The 10328-nt window shown below is 40.5% G+C and overlaps 1 pseudogene; it reads right to left on the reverse strand.

Moving 5' to 3' along the window:
* Nucleotides 1-7159: 7159 nt before the first annotated feature.
* On the reverse strand, nt 7160-9712 carry LOC133785548 (protein NSP-INTERACTING KINASE 2-like; annotated as a pseudogene).
* Between the last annotated feature and the right edge of the window lie 616 nt (nt 9713-10328).

Genomic DNA, 10328 nt, shown 5'->3' on the forward strand with positions numbered 1-10328 from the left:
TATAATAAAAAATATATTTATGACCAGCAATATTAATCAAACCTTATGTTATAATTAATATTTCTAAACTATAGGTTAAACTTATAAAATCCATAACTGTTGCTACGAGTGTCCTACTTAGTCCCGGTTTGAACCAAAATCCACGAAATCTAAAATAATAAAAACTACTATTAACTAATACTAACTATTACTACTACTACTATATAGCTCGCTAAGTAAATATTTTGGGACTCTACACTCGTCCCCGGCTATCCCATCTGATGAAAATCGTCTGAGGTCAGCGGCTGCCCCTGCGACAGATGCCGACGATTTCCTGCCCCCAAAGCCGCCACAGGTGCCGAACTCCGGCCGACAAGATCTGGGCCCATCGACGCGTAGGCCCGACAAGAATTCTCTAGTGAAAACCATGAGCTCGAGTTCTAGGTCCCAATTTTACGAACAAGAGATACGCTACCTGCACCGGAAGAACCAAAGGCTAGAAGCCTCCTTAGAGAACATGCAAGAGGTGTTGAATGGCCTGTTACAAGGAAAATTGAACATATATCTTCCTAGGCGAAAAGAGAAAGGACAAGAGGGGGTGGAAACCACGGTCCCAGTGGACGATGGGAGGACTCGACTCTCCACCAGTAATACCCCCTGAACACAGCAGCGCGAACGTCCCGGACCACCGAAGCAGCCCCAAAGGCCAGAGCAGAAGAACAACGTTGACCCTCGTAACGAAGTTGAAGTCACTTTAAGGAAAACACCCTCAGACATACGGGAAGAACTCAATAAGAAAAGGGCGGATAAAAGGACTACACCTCCTATGGCGCCCCGGGAAGACAAAGGAAAGGGAAACGCTAACCCGTCCACATTGAGAGAGTCCTTGAACAAGAGGAGACAAGACCTAGACACAGAAATTAGGAGCCTCCGGAGAAAGATAATCACCGCATCTGGAGGACAAGCTATCAATGACGAGTTTGACCATGAGTCGGGCTTCACTAAGGAAATATAAGCCATCTGGCTCCTAGCCAACTTCAAGGAGCCTCATATGACCCAATATGAGGGAAATACGGATCCCAAGTACCATCTAGAGGCATTAACGATCTGATGAAGTTAAGGGGAATTAGTAGCGGGGCCAGATGCCATTGCTTTGCTGTCACATTGAAAGAACCTGCGTACAAATGGTTCAAAAGACTCCGGCCAGGGTCCATCAGGTCTTGGCAACAATTTTTTGATGAATTTCTTCAGCAACATCAGGCCATGCGTGATTACACAATGCGAGGCACCTGCCTCGTTAACGTGAAACAGTGAGAAAATGAAAGTCTAAAGAGCTACATCCACAGGTTTAATATGGAGGCAGCCAGGGTAGGGAGCTTGACCCGTAGGGACTTAAAAATGGCCATCACTACCGGAGTATGCCCGAGAAGTAAGTTATGGGTTAACATGTTTAAGAGAGAGGTCACAGATTTGGACGATTTCTATGAGCGGGCGCAGAAAAATATTCGTGTAGAGGATGGTCAGGAGAGCCTTAAGGCCAGAAAAGACCGGTCCCCACCAAAACCCTTAATCTGGGAAAGCCAAAGAGGTGCAAAGTAGAAGAGGGTCTATGAAGGGATAAGAGATGAACGGCCTCGGAAGCCCCAGCGCACTGATGAGCACAAGCAGGGCCCCTACACCTTTTATACTTACCCCACCCATACTAGGGAACATATCTTCGTCACGAATGAAAACAAGGTCCCTTTCGGAAGGCCCCCGCTAATGAAAAAAGACCACTAAAAAAGGGACCCCAGTAAATATTGTCGATATCATAAAGATATTGGCCACACCACCGCAGAATGCACCCATTTGAAAATAGAAATCGAAGAGCTTATACGCAGGGGACATTTGGGCAGATATGTCCGCAAAGAGAACCAAAGACTGGGAGAAAGAGTATCCTCGCCACGGGCACGAGAGGTACCCCCTGAGGTACAAGAAGAAGTCAAGACCATCTTCGGAGGGCCAGGATTCGGAGGCGAATCAAGAAAGGGGCGAGACAAATATGCCAGGGAGGCCAGACGAAGTCCACCACCATGTGTCTTAAGTTTGGAGCAACGCCCCCCGAAGTGTTTTAAGGGTGAGAATGACTTGAGAACCTTCATCAAAGAAGATGCATAGGGTGTAAATTTACCTCATAATGACCCCTTGGTGTTGACTGTCCAGCTTGCAAACATGAGGGTGCATCAGGTCTTGGTGGATAATGGAAGTTCTGTGAACATCCTACATCGCCCATCTTTGGAAAAAATGGGACTAAACATTCGGCACCTAAAGCCTTGGAATACCTCCCTGTATGGATTTACAGGAGATTCAATACATCCCCTAGGGGCAATTGAGTTAGCCCTCACCATGGGAGAACAACCCAGACAAACCACCATAATGGAAAACTTTGTTGAGGTAGATTGCGCCTCAGCCTTCAATGCAGTATTAGGGAGACCCACCCTAAGAGAATTGAAGGCAATAACTTCTGTGTACCACTTAGTTATGAAATTCCCAACTCTTGGGGGAATAACAAGCATGAAAGGTGAGCAGAAGGAAGCAAAGGAATGTTAGAACACATCCCTCCGCATATCCATAAAGCCATCAGTGCCTATGGCAATGGTTGTGCGTGAAGGTGCAAACCCACACAAGTTGGACCTGTGAGTTACGGAAGAACCCAGAGCCGAGCCAGTAGAGGAGTTGGAGGAAGTCACGGTCATGAATGAGCCATTGAGGAAGTTGAAGGTAGGAAGAAACCTTCCGTGTATCATGAAGGAGAAGCTGGTAGAATTTCTGAAAGCCAACTTTGATGTATTCGCCTGGTGTCATGAGGACATGGTAGGAATAGACCCGTCAATCATGTGTCATCACTTAAACATCGACCCAAAAGCAAGGCCTGTGAGGCAGAAAAGGAGAGCACTAGATCCAGAAAGATACGCAACCTTAAAAGAAGAGGCTGACAAGGTGAAGGCAAATGGGTTTATCCGAGAAGCATTCTAGCCAATATGGGTATCCAACCCAGTTTTAGTCCCAAATCCCAATGGAAAGTGGAGGACTTGTGTGGACTTTACTAACCTCAATAAAGCCTACCCTAAGGACAACTTCCCGCTCCCTAGGATAAACCAGTTCGTAGATGCCATGGTGAGACACGAGCTACTTAGCTTCATGGATTCATATTCTGGGTACAACCAAATACCCATGAACCCAGTCGATGAAGAGCACACTTCGTTTATAACAGAAAAGGGGCTTTATTGCTACAAAGTGATGCATTTTGGTTTATAGAATGCAGGTGCTACTTATCAAAGGCTGGTGAACAGAATGTTTGTGAATCAAATAGGGAGGAATATGGAAGTATACGTGGAGGATATGCTGGTAAATACAAAGAATGCAGAAGACCTCACTAACGACCTCAGTTAGATGTTCGGCACCCTCCAAAAATTCTGAATGAAGCTAAACCCGCTTAAGTGCACCTTCAGAGTTTCATCGGGGAAGTTCCTGGGTTTTATGGTGAATTCCCGAGGTATCGAGGCCAACCCTGAAAAAATCAAGACATTGCTGGAAATGAGCCCACCACGAAGCAAGAAGGAGGTGCAGTGCTTAATAGGGAGAGTAGCAACCCTCAATAGGTTCATCTCCAGATCCACTGACAAATGCCTCCCTTTCTTCAACATCCTAAAAGGGAGCAAAAAGTTCACTTGGGATGAAGGTTGTCAGGAATCCTTCACTAAGCTAAAGGAACACCTTGGAAAACCACCCCTTTTGGCCAAGCCAAAAAAATGGGAAAAATTGTACTTGTATTTAGCTGTATCAGAGCATGCTATAAGTGTCGCCTTGGTCAAAGGAGAAAAGAAGCATCAGTAGCTCGTGTACTATGTGAGCAAGTGATTGGTAGACGAAAAAACCCGGTATCCAGAAATAGAAAAGTTAGCATCTGCCTTGATAGTGGCTTCTCAAAAGCTGAGGCCCTAATTTTACGCTCATGCTATCGAAGTGCTCACCAACACCCCTTTGCTTCAATTCTTGCACAAACTGGAAACTTCAAGAAGTTTGTTAAAGTGGTCAATTGAATTAAGTCAATTTGACATCACTTACACCCCAAGGACCTCAATGAACGGGCAGGTACTTGCAGATTTTATAGTCGAGTTTGCACACCGACCCCATGAGGAGGGAGACGTAGAAGAGAATGAACTAGTGGGTGAAGGGGAAAAGCAGCCTGAAGAATGGGGCGTCCATGTAGACAGGGCATCTAACGAAGGAGGAGTCGGTGCTGGCATAGTGATGACGAGACCTAAGGGGCACAAGATGTATTGCACCTTAAAATTCAGATTCGAAGCTTCCACCAATGAAGCAGAATACGAGGCACTGTTGGCTGGCCTGCGTCTAGCTAAGGAGTTAAAGGTAACCCATTTGCATGTCTTTAGTGACTCACAGCTGGTAGTGTTTCAGGTGATGGGTGAATATCAAGCTAGAGGCCCAAAAATGGTTTCATATCTCGCTAAAGTGAAGGGGTATTTGGATCAGTTGAAAAAATACACCATAGAACAGATCCCAAGGGAGCAAAACACAAACGGCGATGCTCTCCTAAAACTCGCCTCTACTCGAGACGAAGACACGCTTGAGTCCATCCCTATCAAATACCTCTCCAAGCCGAGCATAGTAGAAGAAAATACTCACATGGTCAATAGAGCTCCGGCGTTCTTCAACCCGAATGGCATGACCTTGTAACAATAAACGTTAGTTGGGGTCATGAAGCTAGTGTGCTCCTGGTCCACTAGATTCATGGTGATCTGATTATAGCCTGAGTATGCATCCATAAAAGACATGAGCTCATGCCCCACCGTGGCGTCTACCAATTGGTCGATCCTCGGAAAGGGGAAACAGTCTTTGGGGCAAGCTTTGTTCAGGTCGGAGAAGTCGATGCAGGTCCGCCATTTCCCGTTGGGCTTCGGGACCAGCACCGGATTGGCGACCCAGATTGGGAACTTAGCCTCACGGATAAAGTAGCACTTTTTGAGCCGGGCTACTTCCTCTTCTAGGGCTTTAGCTCGGGTTGTTCCTAGGCGCCTATGTTTCTGGGATTTCGCAGGCACGCTTTTATCCAAATGGAGGGTGTGCATGATGACGCTCGGACTAATCCCCACCATGTCCTCATGAGACCATGCGAACACGTCCAGGTTCTCCTGCAGGAACTTAATCAGCTCCGCCTTCCTCTTGCCACATAGATTTTTCTAGAGCTTTACAATCCGCGAGGGATTCTATGGATCGATATTTACCTCCTTGAGCTCTTCGATAGCTTGGAGCTCGGATTTATCCTCGCCTATTCTGGGGTCAATATCATCACTTAAGATGATATTTTCCCCTTTGTCATTCTGAGGCTTTTCAATCTCAGGATTAGGCAAAGGTTCCTGAGATTCCTCATTTCCACCTTGGACGATCATCGTTAACTGCCCGGGTTTTAATTTTCCCTTCATAGAAATGTTGTAGCATTCCCTGGCAGCAAGTTGATCGCCACGGACCATGCATATCCCCGTGGAAGAGGGGAATTTCAGCGCGAGGTGGGGGATGGAGGTAACAGCTTCAAACACTATTAGTGTAGGTCGACCCAAAATGGCATTGTACACGGCGGGACAATTGATGACCACAAACTCGAGGAGTTTCGAGACTGTTCGAGGTCCTTCTCCCAAGGTGATCACCAGCTCGATCGTTCCTATTGTCATCAATCCTTCTCCTAAGAATCCGTAAAGCATCATGGAGGTGGCTTTTAGTTCGCTGACAGACAAACCCATCTTTTCCAGCGTTGACCAGAACAGTAGGTTTACCGAGCTTCCATTTTTGACCAGCACTCTCCTAACCCTCTGATTAGCAAGCTGCACGGCTACGACCAGTGGGTCGTTATGAGGGAACTGGACGTGGCTAGCATCTTCTTCAATAAATGTGATTGGTTGCCTCTTCAATCGCCGCTGCTTTGGTAGATGCTGCTCAGGGACGAACTCTACTCCATTATGAGCCTTGAGTTCGTTGACGTATCTCTTTTGGGCACCTCTGCTCGTGCCAACCAGATGGGGACCTCCAAAGATCATGGAGATCTCTCCTCCTATCACGGGAGGAGGGACGTCCTGATCTACCCGAGATCCAGGCTGACTGACCAGGACTTCCGGCGCTGGCACTACAAGAAAAAACAGTATTCATAACACTTAAAAACTGCTAACTGGGAGTATTGATAACGCTTCTGAAAACGCTAACATAGCCCCTATTATTAAAAGTCCTGTCTTTTCTATAACAGTATTCGAATGTTATGTTTGATGTTATCTTAAACTATTCAATAACACATTTTTAGTTGCTATAATATTCAAATAATAACATTTAGTTAGAGTATTTGGTTATAAATTTGACGTTTAATCTTATACATTTTGCATAACACTTTTCCACTGTTACATTTGATTATTTTGATAGCATTTTTAGTTTGTTATATTTTATAAATCATAATGATCTGTTACGCTTATAATATGTTTCTTAATCATAACATATTAAAAGTCTAATAATAAAATATTGTTACTTTAGTGTGGATAATATATTTTAAATTTTATTTTGATAAGTATACTTATAAGGTTTTTTTTAATTAAAAGATTTTCATTATTTTATTTTGATAAAAAAAAAATCAAAATTAATCATAAAATGTAATTCTCAATAGATTAATAAACCATAAGTATTACATTAAACAATAACTAATTCAAACCATGAATGTGTCTACTTCATGAGATCTTAGTTCTAACTTAAGTTTCAAAGCATGACATAATAAGGTTTTATAATCTTGAGCATTTTTTACTTCAAAAATGAAAAACAGAAATATTACAAGATGCACAAAAGTAAATCATGCATGAAACTTGCTCCATCCTTCAATTCATCATCCTTTGTACACTTGTCTTTTTTGTGAGTCCATATGCTTAGCTACAAAAAAATTTAAATAATTAATGCTTCAACTTAAAGTTAATAGTAAACTAAAAAAGTACATAAAAAAAAGTTGATTCATTATGCTCTTGTTTCCATTGTGACATCGACTTGCCCAACTACATAAGAAATTAAATGATTAATACTCAAACTCATATCCGATAGTGAACTGTAAAATAGAACAAATAGAACTACTAAAAAAATGAATCAACAATCATCATGGATGGTTTCCCTTGATTGCATGATAATTATCATGAGTGCCTAATTTCATAGAAAATATGAAAAGATTCCAAGACTTAAAGTTTCCAATATGCAGTGGCTTGGCAATCAATGGCATTTCAATGGAGATGTCTACTTGATAAAAATGATAGAATGATTAGAAATTATGAACTTAGATACCAAAGTAGAAATATCAATTTCCAATAAGATACTAGTGATGAAAACCTATATTTCTTGATAGTAGTGCTTTGGAAAAATATCATAAGATAAATTTGATAAAAGAAAATAAAACATCACAGGCCAGCTTACCTTTGAGGTGGGAGGCAACACTGCTGTTTGACATATAGAGGTAAACTAAGAGCCTCTCAGAGGCCGTCATACAAAACCCGTACAGCCAAAGAAGGTTCCAATGAACTACCAGGCTAATCATCTCAACTTTAGTTTGGAATTGAATCTCACCACTAATGGCATTACCATCTTCAAGCCTTTTAACTGCTACTACTGTACCATCTTTGAGACAGCCTTTGTAGACATTTCCAAAACCACCTTTTCCAACCAAGTACTTGCTGCTGAAGTTGTTTGTTGCCATCTGAAGCTCTCTAAATTGAAATCTCCTTAGGTTTCCAAGACAAACCTCCTCATGATGTTGCTCTGAAATTTTTTAAAGCCTACAAATATTAATCTCTTCTTCTTTTGTTTCTTTTTTAATGATATTGCTTAAAAAATGAGTTAGGTTTACTAACCGTTGACGTCAAAGAAAATTTGCTGGTTGTGTCTGTACCTCCACCAACGAAGGAAACCAAACCCAAGAATTAGTAGACAAATGCAGCCCAGGCTTGAAGCAAAGGCTAAAGCAATTTTATGGTTTTTGGGTCTCCTAGCAGTTTGAGCATCTTCCAAAGTGGCATAAAGAAGCAAATTAGAGTAGTTGTAACATGTTATTTAATGATAATCTCTCAAATAATCTATCTTAATAACAACAACAACAATTACAATATAGAAAATGACTTGAAGGTCTTGGCTGGCAACCTTGGTATTGGACCACTTAGATTATTGTATGACAGGTCCCTAGACCATTAAAAAAAAATCCCATAAAACCTTTTTATAAACTATTCAACTTGTGATGGAGCCTTGATCAGAAGTAGTATTAAAATTCTAAAAGTTGAAAAGAATTACAGGAAGGCAAGCTGTGTCATGTTGGCCAAAGATGCAGGAATTGCTCCACTCAAAGTGTTATTGTCCAGTCGCCTGATCCAGTTCCAAATCATGTAATTACCATCAAGCTTAACATGAAAATATTTAACTCAAAATTAATCAACAGAGTTTACATACATGTATTGAAGACTCTTTAAGTGTGATAAAGTGTTAGGAATTTGACTATTGAAGTTGTTATTGGAAAGATCAAGTGTGTCAAGCTTTTGGAGCCTCCCAATCTCAGAGGGGATATGACTTGTTATATTATTGCTCTATAATAGTCTGCAGACAGAGAAATAATAATAACAAACAAATAAATAAAGGGTCAACAGCAAACAAATTATGAAGACAAATAAAATGAGAATGACAGCACAGGTTTTTCCACTTAAACTCTCTGGAGATTTGTTAAGTTGCCTATGCTTGCAGAAAGGCTGCCTGATAAGTTATGGCTTGGAGTTCCTCTGTAGCACCAAAAACCATTCCCAACTACTTAGAAAAAATCTTAAAGTTTCAAGTCTCAAATTTGTGTGTGACATATAAGCTCAAATTTTGCCAATATAAGCTAAAATTTGGTGTTTTTCGCCATAAATTTACTTACAGACTAATGACCAAACCATCAGGAGAGCAAGTGACCATATTCCAGCTGCATGGATCAACAGCAGTATCATCCCAATTATCAAGTATACCGTGGGGATCCTTAAACAAGTTCTTAATGTCCATCAAAGCTTGAACTGCAAATTTTGTTTGTAGAGGAAAAGATAGATCACTTCATCTGTAAATTTCTTCATATACAAAGTAGACATAAAAAAAAAGCTCAGAAAACTCTACGTACCTTCATAGTTAACCCCTTTGGAAGAAAGCACACCATTTGTGTAATCCAACAAGCATGAAAAGGCAATGAAGAAGAAAGCAACAACATACTTTCTATTGATAGTTTCCATTTAATACATGAAAGTTGAGAGAAACCAGAGATACCCAAATGGCAAAACCAGCCTCTTTGTAATGTAGTAGTAGTAAGTAAGGAGCTGGTAGAAATGATTTGAAAACTTCAATACAACCAAACTTCCAACTCAATTTATCCAAAAATAAGTTTTTTTCAATTGGGCATATCTTGTTTTTTTAAGTACTAATAACATCGTATCAAAGAGTACAGTTCGTCATGCTTCCTAAACCAGAATTGCACTCACTCACTCACAGCCTAGTGTCAGAACCTTAAACAAATAAACTAAAGATTTGTTAGTAAAAGAAAATAATAAAAGAGTTAAAAGAGAACCAAGCATGCTTGCCACCAGTTAAGAAAAGAAAATGGAAAAAGAATATATAAAACGCCAAGAGAAGCGAGCCACATTAATAAATAAAAAAAATGTTAGGCAATTTAAAAATATTATTGTATAAGAAATTCCATCAATCATGCATTGGTTTAGAAAAAGATAAAAATAAAAAAGGCATATCTGTTAGGGAATTTTTCTTTTTTCATTTCCTGATTATAAAAATTTTAAAGCTTTAGTGAAGCATTACCTATTAAGCATTGTGATAAATATTTTGACTACTTATTATAAAAAAAATATTTTGTCACTAATTTTTTTAACGAATAAATTAATAATGTTAACATGGGCATGCCTACAAAAATAAACATAATCAGATGACAATATATCTTCTTATACAAATTTTCTAGCCACTTTACATTGAGAATGAATTCAAGGGAGTGTAAATCAGAGATTTAAATAAGCATAATGAAATACCCATGAGCGACCTTTATATTCAAATCCCAAACCCCAAATCATATCTGACTTTCACAAAGACACGGAAACAACTTCAATCTACAAACCCCAAATTGTATCTGATTTTAGGTTGTAGAATTTGGATTAGAAAGATAGAGTGAGAGAGAGTTACTGAGTGTGAGAGAGAAACAGAGGAGGCGTGAAGGGTTATTAGGGATTCAACCATAGAGATTAAACATCAAAGAGTAGCTC

This window comes from Humulus lupulus, chromosome 6 (genome assembly GCF_963169125.1).
Source record: "Humulus lupulus chromosome 6, drHumLupu1.1, whole genome shotgun sequence".
NCBI classification, from domain to species: domain Eukaryota; kingdom Viridiplantae; phylum Streptophyta; class Magnoliopsida; order Rosales; family Cannabaceae; genus Humulus; species Humulus lupulus.